This window comes from Camellia sinensis, chromosome 5 (genome assembly GCF_055761805.1).
Source record: "Camellia sinensis isolate YWXY chromosome 5, ASM5576180v1, whole genome shotgun sequence".
NCBI classification, from domain to species: Eukaryota; Viridiplantae; Streptophyta; class Magnoliopsida; order Ericales; family Theaceae; genus Camellia; species Camellia sinensis.
In genome coordinates, this window is record NC_138965.1 from 93,408,765 (window position 1) to 93,419,700 (window position 10,936).

The 10,936-nt window shown below is 31.8% G+C and overlaps 1 long non-coding RNA gene across 1 annotated transcript; it reads left to right on the plus strand.

Annotated features, from left to right (window-relative positions):
- The first annotated feature begins 5,357 nt into the window (after positions 1 to 5,357).
- Positions 5,358 to 10,512, plus strand: LOC114258515 (uncharacterized). The gene is made up of 6 exons (XR_014329797.1): positions 5,358 to 5,574; positions 6,076 to 6,151; positions 6,467 to 6,538; positions 8,627 to 8,786; positions 9,788 to 9,903; positions 10,367 to 10,512. It is a non-coding gene; the product is annotated as an uncharacterized LOC114258515 (long non-coding RNA).
- The last annotated feature ends 424 nt before the right edge of the window (positions 10,513 to 10,936 follow it).

Here is a 10,936-nt window from a genome sequence, read left to right on the forward strand (position 1 = left end):
GCCTTTGTGTAATTTTACAAAAGTTGGGGCTTTGTTTATATAAACTTGTATGCATGTTTGGCATAGAGAAATGAGATCAATATTGGTTTATTGGTAAAAATGGAACCTTGGGGTTGTGATATTAATTATGGAAAATGCTCTAATTACATTGATAAATTAATTGGGATAATTAATTTGAAGGGAAGAAGAATTAAATTGAGAATGTTAGAATTGGATGTGTATGGGATTAAAGGGTGTAGTTTGATTCGTTCATAACTCACCTAGTTGAAATGTTGAGTATATATCCATTTGATGCATTTATTTTCAGTATAGAAATAACTGCTTTGGGCTATCGGTGGAGGATAGTCTTGATTATTGTAGACATTGCATGATAATTAGGCAAACTAAAACTAATCGATTGAGTAAGCTATTGAGTATAGCAACTGGAATAATACATTAATTTTATGTATTGATTGAATGTATATGACCTATGTTTATATACATGTGTTGTGTGGGAGGAGATAGGGGATGTACTCCACGGTTTAGGGGAAGATAGGGGATGGACCTCTAAACCGAATTTTGTGTGACATTGATACAACACTACAATGTGTATCAAGTGTTGATTATGGGAGTGTTTGAATTGATTTGATATATCACTAAAATGTATATCGTTATCAATTGTAAAGTGTAGAAGTGATTCTATGTTATGTTGATACAGCACCGAAATGTGTATCTTTCGCAAAGTGTGGAAATGGTTTAAGTGTTATTGATACAGCATTAAAATGTGTATCCCTCAGGAATTTTGAAAGTGTTTTAAAAATGAGTCTTATTCTCATCAAGTTATTTGGCTGAGTTTTGAGCCTTGTTTTCAAACTCAAAGTTGAAAAAGAAATGAGAAATAAAATGTAACATGGACTTAATGTCATGAAATCGAAATGTGATATGTGTAGATGTATCTGTGTTGACCATCTATCAACTGCTAATCTTTTAGTCATTGTTCATGGCTGGTCTGGTGTATCTCTACTAGGCTGTGGCTCACCCTTTATGGGACATCATTTTCAGGTACAGGTAGCATGCCACCTCCAAGGACATAGCTTAGGAGGCTAGAGGCAGATTGACTGCTTGTTATTTTATTTTTTATTTTTTTGATGTGTTACATGTCACTACAAGAAAAAGCATTTTTGCCGACCACTTTTAGCTACCAAAACGAATTTAGTCGCCAAAAGTCACGGAATTGGCTACCAAAAATAATATTAGTCGGCAAAAGTCAACTTTTTAGCTACTAATTTTTTTTAGTAGGGGAATGTTGATTATTGGCTACTAAAAAAAATTTAGTAGCTAAAGATATTACAATTGGCGACTAAAACAATTTTTAGTAGCTAAACATATGATAATTGGCGACTAAATAAAAATTTAGTAGCCGTAGAGGTACCTTTAGCTACTAAATTATTTGGTAGCCGAATGAAAATAAAAAAATTAATTTTTAATCTTTCCCGACCAAACATTTGGTCGCCAAATGCCATGTTTCGGCGACAAAATTTTTTTTAGTCGCTGTATACCTACTTTCGGCTACTAAATTGTTTGGTAGCCGAATGAAAATAAAAAAATTAATTTTTAATCTTTCCCGACCAAACATTTGGTCGCCAAATGCCATGTTTCGGCGACAAAATTTTTTTTAGTCGCTGTATACCTACTTTCGGCTACTAAATTGTTTGGTAGCCGAATGAAAATAAAAAAATTAATTTTTAATCTTTCCCGACCAAACATTTGGTCGCCAAATGCCATGTTTCGGCGACAAAATTTTTTTTAGTCACTGTATACCTACTTTCGGCTACTAAATTGTTTGGTAGCCGAATGAAAATAAAAAAATTAATTTTTAATCTTTCCCGACCAAACATTTGGTCGCCAAATGCCATGTTTCGGCGACAAAATTTTTTTTAGTCGCTGTATACCTACTTTCGGCTACTAAATTGTTTGGTAGCCGAATGAAAATAAAAAAATTAATTTTTAATCTTTCCCGACCAAACTTTTGGTCGCCAAATGCCATGTTTCGGCGACAAACTTTTTTTTAGTCGCTGTATACCTACTTTTGGCTACTAATTGTTTGGTAGCCGAATGAAAATAAGAAAATTAATTATTTTTATTTTTATTTTTATTAAGAGGTTGTACACCCACCATCCAAAAATATTAATATCTTATTTTTTTTTATTATCTCAAAATATTAATTTTTTTTAAAAATTAATTATTAAAATAATATGAATTTCTGATTTTGTCCTTTTTTTAAATACATTAATAATACAAAAAGTACAATTATGACAATTGATATGTCTAAAAAAATATACTATCAAACGGTAATTTTGAAAAATTAATATTTTTAAAATGTAATAATTGTATTATAAAAAGAAATTAAATTCTGAAAATAGATTATTATTTTTAGATGGAAGAAGTAGTCGGCTTTCATTTGATGGTTGAACACATCTTGTAATAATTGGGCCCTCACGCGAAAGGTATGCTAAAATGGGCAACTTGTTATTGGCTGTTTGTCGATAGTTTTACATTGCAAAAATTTAAAGGCATAGTTACAGGTCAGTCTGATGAATTTAATTTTTAATAATAAATTTATTATTTTTAAAAAGTACAATTAAACTATTTATACTTTTTACATCATCATATTTCAAGAACACTAATAAATTAAGAATAAATCAAAATTCACAAATAAAAGACAAAATATCCCAATTATTTATCATTTTAATAAATTTTTCAATATTATTACCAGTAAACTTGTTATTGGCTGTTTGTCGTTCATCTCTCTTCTCTTTATGTCTCTCTCGCTCATCTCTCCTCTCTGTCTCTCTGTCTCTCTCATCCATCTCTCTTCTCTCTGTCTCTCTGTCTCTCTGTCTCTCTCGTCCATCTCTCTTTTCTCTATGTCTCTTTTCTGTCTCTCACTCTCACTCTTTATCTCTTTCTTTCTCTCTCTCTCTCTCTCTCTTTCTCTCTCCTCTATCTGTCTCTCACTCATTTCTGTCTCTCACCATCCATCTCTAGTACCACCTTCACCACTACTACAAACGCCATTCCACCCCCACCACTACTTCCACTATCGCCACTTCACCTCTACGACTACTATTACTACTATCATCACCACCACTCCACTACCACCACTACTACCATTACCTCTCTTTCACCCCTGCCACTCCATTTACACTACCACTACCACAACTTCACCACTAATCTCTTTCGCGAGGGCTAAGTGTGTAAAAAAAATTCACACTTTTTGCGAGGGCTAAGTGTATAAAAAAAATTCACTCATCATGGCTTATGAGTAAATAATACATATTTGTAAGACTTATTGATATTATTTCAGATTTTAAAATTTTTCTTAATTTTTTAATAATTAATTTTTTCAACTTTTTAAAATATTTAAAGCAAATTTGTTTATTTTTTAGATTCACTTAATTATTTTTTAGATTCACTTAATTTAGATATATATATTTTTTCAATTTGAGGGATTTATAAAAGTAATTGACGATTTAATGCTAATTGAACTAAAGGCCTAAGCTGGGGCTGTGCGTATATATTTTTTAGTTGTACGTTAATGATTTTGACTGCTAAGATATGCTTGAGAAAATGATTTTGACTGCTAGTTACAACTGAATAATAAATTAATTAAATCCACTTGACACATGATTTCTTCATCTGTCTTTATCTATGAGAAAATATACATATTGCATGTTCTAAAATTATAAAATATTGATTAGTGCCTAGTTAGTCATGCAGGAGTCCCAAAAAAAAAAAAACAAGGGTTGAGTTGGCTCATAATTTTTTGGAGAAAAAATTTTCCTTCTTTTTTTTTAATTTTCTTTCTTTCTTTTCTTTCTTATTATATATATATATATATATCTATCTATATAATAAGGGAGGAAGGTTTTTGAAAATATGTTAAAATGTATAAGAGATACATTTCATTTGAATGGTTGGGATGATTCCTAATCAATATCTAAGGGTGCAGATTAAATTTTTTCCCGCCCAAACACTCTCTACCCTCTCTCTCGCCCACGTCTGCCAAACACGTCTCTTAGAACTCTATCTCTCCACGTTCTCTCTCACGTTGGTGGATCTCGGTCAATGTGTTGTAGTACAGAGAAAGAAAGAGATGGGTGTTGTTGTGTTCACACACACTCTCTCTCTGTCTCTGGCTCTCTCATATCTCTCCGCTTTTTATCTCTCTTGTTCATCTTTCTTCTCTCTCTCTCTATGTCTCTTTCTCTATCTCTTGTTCATTTCTTTTTGTTGTCTTTCTCTCTCTATCTCTCTTTCTCTGTGTCTATCTCTCGCTCATCTTGTTTCTCTCTCTCTTTTTTTTCTCTCTCTCTGTCACTTATCACTCTTCTCGCTGGCTCTCTCTATCTCTCTTGCTTATCTTTATTCTCCCTCTCACTCTCTCTATATCTCTTGTTCATCTCTTTTTGCTGTCTTTCTCTCTCTCTGTCTCTTTGTCTATCTCTCGCTCATCTTGTTTATCTTTCTCTTTTTTTCTTTCTCTCTGTCTCTCTCTCTCTCTCACTCATTTCTCTTCTCTCTCAATCGTTCATTTCTCTCAATCACACTCATCTCTTTCTCTGAGCCCATTATTATTGAAAGAGGAAAAAGTCAAAAAATGAAATGGGTCTCTCTTTCTCTCTGTCTCTTACTCTCTATGTCTCTTACTCATTTCTCTTCTCTCTCTTTCACTCATCTCTCTTACTCATTTCTCTTCTCTATCTCTCTCATCTCTTTTCAAATATATATTTTTTCAAATATTTTTTTTCAATTATAATGTGTATAATTCCATCGTCATAAATAATACAAAAAATAAATATAAATATTTTAGGCCTAAACAAACATGCTTTTTAGTTTATGTTTTTAATTTTTTTTAAACATTTTGTTCAAACCAAACGCGTTTGTAATTTATATTTTTCTAAAAATAAACAAAAACCAATTTATAAAATTTATGGAAATTATTTTTCATTAAAATATTACTCCTACTTCTACCAAAGTAAAAAAATAAGAATAATTTTTTATTCATTAAAATAAAAATGAAACAAATAAATTTTCAACCTTTATAACTGGAAAAAATAAAGAAGCAAAAAAAATAAATTCATTAACTATAAAAAAAATTATTTTAACAAAAAATAATTTTTTTTTTTAAAAAAAGAATCATTTTGCTGTTTAAATATTACCAAAAAAACAAAAAAAATTTCCCGCTCGATTTTCCACCCCCTTTTTTCCATTCCCGCTCGGCTTCCCCCCTCCCCATCTCTTGAACCAAAATACCCAATCTGAAAAATTCACAGATTTTTCTCTCGCTTTCTGTCACTCTCGGTCTCTCTCTCTCTATTTTTTCATTTCTCACACTTGCTAGGGTTTTATATGTCCCCAATTGTCCTTCCTATATATCTGCCCCAAATAAATAAATATATATCGATCGCATTCAGTCACGCATTTCGTGACCAACCCAAATCGAGTTTCCCCAGTTTTCGAGTTCCCTTCGGAGCAATTACTGCGATTTCTGGTGGAATCTCGTATTACTACTACTTTTCTTCACCGAATTTGGTAATTTCTAATCTCAATTTCATTTGGGTTTGATTTTAACTTTATGGAAATGAAGTGTGTCGTTTTCTGAAAATGAATTCTTTGCAATTAGATGTTTGTATTGAGGGCTTTGAATGTTGGGTTTTGCTCAAAGTATGTGGATTGAAATATGTTGATGATTGTGGACTTGGGTTTTTTGGTAGTGTTAATATTGAAAAAATATTCATCATAAGTCATCAAACCTGAGTATGTATATAGAATTTAAGAATTATGTATTAGGGGTATTAAAAGTGTTCGAATTTACCTGATTGAAGTGCGTAGTTTGAATTATGTTGGTACATTTGGATGTGAACATGTGTATAATCATCAGTTAAAGGCTTATGGCAATATGGAATTTGAGTGTAATTGCATTTGGAAATTAGACTTTTGGATATTCTGAATAATGCTATAGTTATTATGGAAATTGACATTGGAATTTGGTAATTTTCTAATCTCAATATCACATGGGTTTGATTTCCCCAGCCCTCAATCCAAATAAGTGGCTTGAGTTTAAGCTGCAAGACAGAGCAAAGGTCAGCCACAATACTCACTTATTCAGGTCATCCTCTTGTCACCATTATTCTTCAGATGTATTTTGGTTTTAAATTACTTGCATACTTGTTGATCAATGAAACCATGTTATATTTAAAGTAGTTTTGTCATATTTTCAGCTGCACTATCAGCTGCCTATTTAATCTGTAAATTTCAGTGATGCTTTTAGTCAGCTGATCATGGCTATATGATTATTAAAACAGAAGGGTGAAAACACTGTAAGTTGAATCCAGATGTAATTCATGGGAAGAGTGCAATCTTGTGTCATTACTTTGTGGTGTGGTTACCTAACCGATTTGTTTATTTTATTTTTGTTACATAGGATACTGAGAAATTGCTTAATTACTGGCCCAATCCCAGATTACATTGGTGAATTGTCTGATCTCAAAATTTTGTAAGTTCATTCTAATTGGCTTTCTTACAGAGATTCATGGTCTCTTGATTTTAAGTTAATATTGATTTGATATCTCTAAACATAGATGTTCAATGTCTACTGTTATTCATCTATACCTCTTACCCCTTTTGTGCATACCAAAATTATTCTTCGGATTTTATGAAACAAACTTTCTTTAAGATTTGTTGTGTAGGATCTGTTTGAGTCCTAGAAATTATTGGGGAGCAAAGTGGATGTAAATTAGATCGCATTAAAGTCATCTGCGAGGTGTGGGCATGATGCTGTACATGAATTTGATAGGACATAGGCACATATTAAGTCACATCTTAAAAAAGAGAAATTGGGACATGACAGGGACAGGTATATGTGAAACAATATTCAGTAATATGCTTGCAACAGTTGTTGAAGGGTATGTTCTAAGATTTTTTTTTTTTGTTTTGTTTATTTATAATATATGTTTTTAAATAAAATAATAAAATTGAATACTTCCATACAGAGGAAAGGAAATATTCATGTAGTAGTTTAAATGAATGCTTTATTGTTTATTACAAAAATAGATATGCTTTCTGCCTGGATAAAAGACATTACAAGGCCTGGTGCATGATTACATGTCAATGAATTTGATGTAAGAAGTTCATGTAACCAAGTTAAAAAAGAACGATATTTAAATTGATTTTTTTTACGTCTTGGGAATAAATAAATGAACTTCAATTATTATGGCAGCAAAAAAGAAAAAAAAAAGAGAACAAACTCTTCACGTGCAAAGTATAAAAGTGAATCCCCCTTTTCCCCCTTTATATCTTGAATAAGGTACCACACCCAAAAGGTTCAAAGAATAAAAATAAACAGGGAATGATTACTTTTTTTTTTTTTTTTGATCGGTGAAAGTTAGTTGTTAGTTGTTAGATTAGTACCTACAGGAGTTGGTCTCCCCACCCATTGTAAAGCACCCCCTAGAGAGAGTTGAACCCATGACCTCCCCCTAGAGACCAAGCCCTTAGGAAAGTCGTAGTGGCCAACTAGGTTACACCTAGTTAATTAATAGGGAATGATTCCTTAAGCCACACAAATAGACTTTCAAGAGCCATGGGGCATCCCTTTGGGCTAGAAATCTGAAGCTCCTTCCCCTCAAAAAGATCTCTCTCTCTCTCAACACACCACATATCACACAAAATAACATAACCTTCCATTCCCTCCTCTCACTTATACACTAGTATTTGATGACGTTATTTTTAATTCTTTTTTTTTTTCTTCTAAAGAAGACCTTTTCCAATTTATAATTTTATAACCCCTTGTATTTGCATAATGATAGCTATATATATATGCATTGTTAATGCTATGAAAAAAAAAAAACTCATTCTATTTGTAATAATGATAGCTATATTCATTGTTAATGCTATGAAAAATCCTTATTCCTAATTTCTAACTACTTATTGAACCATCTCTCTTTTTTCTTTTTAATTTGTTAAATAAGCTCTTTTAATATAGTTTCTAACATCAAGTTGTTCGAGAAACACCATACATTTTTTTACATGCACAGAGTCTGCTTTGTCCCCTGCTATGCTATCTTGAATGCTTGGAAGTTTTGGCCTGTCAAGGTGTTCATGCTTTATAGTATGCATGTATGCAAATGTTCATATTGTTAATCTGGTGCTTTCAATTAGAACCACTACATCACTCATCACTTCCATCGGTGTGGATGCCCTTAGAATAATTCAAATATTGTACACATTTGAAGATATAAGCCTTTAAAATTTTTAGTTACATGCAGTTTGAAGATATTAGATATGGACTAAAATGTTGCTGCTCTTTAGTTAGTTAGTATGAAATTTGGGTAATATAAATTGTTCCTGTTTTACTAGGTTGTCTTTTGTCATTTAATTGAGGCTACCATGTACTGAAACTAACAATTATCATTCTCTAATATCTGCCTGGTAGAAATCCAAATGTATTTCTTTTCTTCTGAGAAATGTGAAAGATGAAGTTTTTCTTAATGAGTTTCTGTAGTTCTTAGTTATGGATAATCCTGTTGCCAACAGCAGGGAAGAAATGTTAATTTGGATTTGTCTTGTCTTGAGTTATTTGCAGAATCCAAACAAGAATTTAATGGCAATTACTCAGTTCAGGTGTATACTGTGCAAGCTTGCATTCCAAAGTACCCAGCAGCACTTTGGAATGCTGAATTTGTGCAGGCAGAAGAACTCTTGAGGCAGCCTTCCACAATTGATAATTGCTTGTGAGATAACAGGTATAGTTCTTCCATTTTGAGTTCATCAATTTAGTGTAGGGTGTTGGGTTGGTGCTTTTTGATGATTATGTTGATGGCATGGCAATGGCTTTACATTTTTAGTGATGAGGACTGTTATTTCATGTAGAATATTTAAATGTTGCTCATTAATTTTTTTTGACGAAATTGATTATTGTTGGAGAGTTTTTATCAATATTATTTGTAGAAGAAAAAAAATATTAGAAGCATGTATCCAGTTCCTACAGTGAAATTATGTCAGAGAGGCAAATTTGGGCTTCTAAGGAGACTATGAAGTCTTGAGCTGTGCATGTATATATTTCATACTTTATTAGGCCTCTACACTTGGTGATTGATTGCATATTTGGGTTACCGATAACACTGTCACTGAATTAAAATTTGTGGCAAGTGTGGATCTTAGTGGAGCTGCCCTACATGTCCATTAGTAAATCAAAAATCAATTCTTTCCACTCTGTACTTTTTCTATTTGTATATGTATATTATTCCTTGTTACTTAGTAAACATTGATGCAGCAGATGTTGATAATGAATTGGCAGTTGCTTGGGACCACTTCATTAATGAGTTTTGTGCTGCTTAGATTTTTTGTCCACTTTTAGCTTTGTTGGTTTTACCTATTGTTGTGCGAGGGGTAGACTCATTGGAGTATGTCATTATGGAGAGAAACAAGTTGGTCCTTATGCATTGGAGTATGTCATCGTTTTTCTTACAAGAATTAATTTTTTACTTTGTCAGGAAAGAAGAAGAAAAAGAAGAATGGTCATGTTTTAATGTTTTATTCATAATGTTTTAATGGTCATTTTTTTCTTTTGGGAGCCATAAAATGGAGGGTTGGGATTCATGTTAAAAGGAATTTGAAAATCAAAATGTGTGATTTACCTAATGATGATTAAGGGAAACTAAGGAAATATATGCCACTCTAGGTTTGGCCCAATCTGGACACATTGAAGTATTGCTAAAGTTTTGTTCATTTTTTTACCTTTCAGGTCACTTTGGGTATATAGAATTACCAATTCCAGTATATCATCCTTCCCATGTGAGCGAACTGAAGCGGTTGTTGAGCCTGGTTTGCTTTAAGTGCTTGAAGTTCAGAAGTGGGAAGGTAATGGATATATTTATAGAAGGCTCCACGTAAAATCTATTTGTCATAAGTAATTAAATCCTTTTGCTTTCTTGATTGAGAGGGTAGCAGATTATTGTGTTATGTTATGGTAAGAATTTGAAGCTCTCGGTGATTATAGATCATTCTGCCATAATATATCCTATATTTGATTATTTAATAAAGGAAGTTGGTAGACATTTGAGTGTGGTCACATATGTGGTGGCCCTTTTCTAAAAGTGTTGTGTGAATATCATTATTTTTCTATTGTTTCTCTGAGACATTTAATTTTATAAATTGTTTCTCTCTCCTTATTTTAACTAAAATGTAGAGTTAATTTGTGGAACTGATATCTCAACATAGAAGTGTTATATGTAAGAATATCTATGTCATTAACAGGGAAAGCTTTTAACCCTTCTTAACATTTTATAGGCACCCAACTAATGAATTTTATTTTTTTTTTCAGATGATTTTGGACATACAAATGTGGATATATAATTTTTTGACAATTACGGGAGGGCATTGTTTTTATACCTCTATTTGTATATATAGTGGTTCGAACAAATTAATTTGGTTATTCATGTATTATGTATGGATTTAAATTATTGACGTTGGATTAGACTTGGAGTGTATGAAATTTGTATGGATTATGTATGGATTATTGACCCTAATATATTTTAGTATTGATGGATTATATTGTTTATACAGGGTACAGGTTGTAATTTAAATTATTGACGTTGGTTATTCATGTATTATGTATGGATTTAAATCATGGTTATTCATGTATTATGTTGAATGCTTTAATGGTTGATAATATATTTTAGTGTTGATGGATTATATTGTTTATACAGGGTACATGTAATAAAAATGAATACAGGTTGTTTACAAATTTTTTTTTTTTTTAAAAAAAAGAATAGAAAATTATTTGGCCACCAAATGTTTTGGTAGCCAAATAGGTAATCAAAAGTTTTGGCTACTAATAATTTAGTAGCAAAAACATAATCCAAAACGTTTTTGCCACAAAATAATTAGTAGC